Below are 3,304 nucleotides of genomic sequence, written 5' to 3'. Positions count from 1 at the left end.
GGCCTGTTTAACACAGTTTCGGCCTTCTCCGTGATACCTTATTGGGACATATTATGGTAACAGATTTGCCTTCTCTATAGATAGAGTGCGCTTGGCCAAGGAGTTCACAACATTGCCATCCGGAAGTATAACGGACCAACACACAAACTCTGTGTAACCATGAACTTTTATAGTCTGGTTAATACAGTTTAGTGAGAACAACTCACAAACGCGGATGGCAAAAACAATAACAAAGGCCTGGGTGACGTCATCTGCATACTATCTATACTACGATTTTATGGTTTTGGTCACCCGTTCACGGACTTGCAGAGTACAGTAGCCTGCACTATGCCTTGCTATCTTCCGGCCCCGAACGTACTTCACACAATCAACCCTGCATTATGTGAAGGATAGCAAGTGGCGTTTAGCGGCCTGCCATGGGTTTATATAACCATGGTGAGTAGTATTCATATGACGACTGACAGGCGTTGTCATCACAAGATAGCATAGCAACATGTTTGAAAAATAACAACTCATGGTCGCCTAACAGAGCATCTAGTCGAACGGTGTGTTGTGACGATGCTACCCGGCGGGTTTGCGACGGTGCACGAGTGCGGACCAGACTTTGCTGATTGGGTCGATCGTCATAACATAGTAGTGTGAAAACCATAAGAGGCTGCTGCCTTGAGCTAATATCCCATTTAGACTTAAGCTCGTTCTAAAGTAACGTGACAAGGTTGACTAAAGAGTATTTTATTTTGAGTTTATTTATCATCTATTTTACACGGGGCTATGTGATTTTGTGATATGGCCATCGTCTTTGGATGCTGTGGTCCTGGGTTTGAGTCCCGCTCTGAATGGCTCGTAGTTGAGTCCTTGAAAAGGGCTTTTTACTCACATTCTCTCACTGTAAGCAGGTGTGACATGAGTGATGCGTTGTCTCTATCTAAAAAAATTGTAATATTGCCTAACAGGCTATTTTCTCGTCATGCATTTTAAATGTAGGTGCTGACAGTTAACCCATGTAAAGCGATTTGAGAACGTTTAGTGAATGTTCCTTATATTAATGCTCTTTACTTAGAAATTAATCACACAGAACGTTTCGAGTTCAAATCCCTTTCGTTCTTCTTCATCATCAGCAAGTTTCACTTAAGGGTGCTTTCCATGATGTGCAAGAGTTTATATAAAAATCCATGCTCTAAGCACTAAATTTCCATAAAAATCAGCTCTGATTATTATTTTCACACATTTCCATAAGTGCGGCAATGTGGTCTAGTGGTATGACACTCGCTTTCGGATCGGGAGGTCCTGAGTTCGAGCCTCGCATTCGGCGCATAGTTGAGTCCTTGGAAAAGGCTCTTTACTCACATTCTCTCACCGTACTCAGGTGTAAAATGAGTACCTGGCCGTTAACAGTGTTGTCTTCGTCCGAAAAATTGTAATATCGCCTAACAGGCTTCATGTCCCGTCCGACATGTTAAATATTGCTGTTGACCAGGGACCCCTTGTAAAGCGCTTTGAGCACATTTAGTGGATATTGCGCTATATAAAGCTCAATTTAATTTAATTCCATGTCAGATAACCAGACACAATTATGGATTGTTATAAAACATTGTTATATTGAACAATATTTTGCGGTGGTATGAGATTGTTTCCAGGTGTCGCAAGTTCCCTACACTCCCTCCCCCCCCCCCCCCCCCCCCCAACCTCCCCCCTTTCCAACAAAACAATAACACCCCCACCCCCAAGAACAAAAATCAAAACAGAAGAATTAATTATTTGGAATACTCTTCAACAGTCGTAACGTCACTTCCTTCCTAATGACGCATGGTAACTTAGTAACAATGGCTCAAAACTATCGGAACAATGGCGGACGCCGTATGAAATATTTCTCCGGCGAGCATAAAAGCGTATCCAGAGGAAAAAACACATAAATTTGATCATGTTTTGACTTTTACACATTCTGATCACAAGGCATATGAAAAGTTCTAGCCAGCATGAAGAATAAAAAGTAATGATTTTCTTTGTTTAGAACCAAGATGGCCGCCGTTGCCGGGCGGCGTGACATCAGACTACTGAATCCAATTAGTTGTGATATTTGAAATTAGTTGTCTCATGGTACTATCGGTACCGGGCTGTGAACACGGATGTCAGTCGACCACAACGGAAAAGGGCATCTCACAGGCGTCGGTCGTAGCTTGTCCTACCATAATAATTGTTGCTAGTGACTTAAGATACAGCATGTTAAGTGCCTTGAGGAACGAAATTGACGTCACATAGCCCTTTATTACTGTTTTTTTAGACAGCCATTTTGGTGATAAGTTCTCATTAAATTTTATCACTCAGACTATAAAGATTCTAGGTTACACATAGTTTTGTGTGTTAATAAATTATCTCCGGGTGGTAGATATTATGACTATTTAAACTAAACGCATAACATCACTTTCGTGGAAAATGCGCTATATTATTAGAGTTCACGTTGTCTTTTCATCGTTTAGGGAATAATTAAGTGATTATCATCACACAAGCTGTTTCTAGCTATTAAGATATAATCACATTCATAACAACACAATTGTGTCTTAATTATACGATATAATCACATAATATCACAATTGTGTCTTAATTATAAGATATAATCACATAATATCACAATTATGTCTTAATTAACCGTCATGATCTCTGTCGTATCGTCACAAATTAGTATATATATATAAATATACCTCGATTTTTTCAAAAATTGCTGCTCATAATTTCAACTATTCAGCACAAGACGTGAAGGTAGCTATTTAGATTATCATTATAATATTATTTGTGTGTCAACACTACGATTCTACAGTCACACAGCAACAGACATTATCGTCACCATGAAAACATCAACTCTTCTGTGCATTGCCGTGGTTGGCCTCTTTCTGACTGTGTCAGTCACGGCCTTTGACGGGGATAGCGACAGCAATGAGGTAATTTCTTACTTAGAGATACTTAGAGATGATTTCCAGCACAGGTTCTTAATGATCCTCTTCGCTGGACTCCGGTGTCATCTTTGTTTCTTCCGGTTGCAGATTACCTTGAAGACAGAATGTGATGCTAGCCTTGTAATCATAGGTTTCTTGGTTTTCCCAATAGCTATCCAGTCTGTTCTTGAATGTGTTAAGTGAATCAGCACTGACAACTTTCTCTGGTAGACTGTTCCACACTTGAACCACTCTAACACCGAAACTATGCTTACGTAATTGACTTGGTATTTATTTATTTATTTTTTTTTTACATAGAGGCTTGTAATTGTGTGAATGTTTTTTTTTTCCCTTAGTCGGATCCATTGAGATTC

At 39.8% G+C, this 3,304-nt stretch overlaps 1 long non-coding RNA gene across 1 annotated transcript in view; it reads left to right on the top strand.

Moving 5' to 3' along the window:
* Positions 1-2,730: 2,730 nt before the first annotated feature.
* Positions 2,731-3,304, top strand: part of LOC144955854 (uncharacterized) — a 3,471-nt gene continuing 2,897 nt past the window's right edge. Inside the window, exon 1 of the long non-coding RNA XR_013641835.1 lies at positions 2,731-2,936. This is a non-coding gene — a long non-coding RNA (uncharacterized LOC144955854). The remainder of the gene's footprint in view (positions 2,937-3,304) is intronic.

This window comes from Berghia stephanieae, chromosome 10 (assembly GCF_034508935.2).
Source record: "Berghia stephanieae isolate SIO BIC M18660-M18661 chromosome 10, UCSD_Bste_1.3, whole genome shotgun sequence".
Classification (NCBI taxonomy): Eukaryota; Metazoa; Mollusca; class Gastropoda; order Nudibranchia; family Aeolidiidae; genus Berghia; species Berghia stephanieae.
Note: the sequence above shows the minus strand (reverse complement) of the source record. Positions and strands in the feature narration are given on the sequence as shown.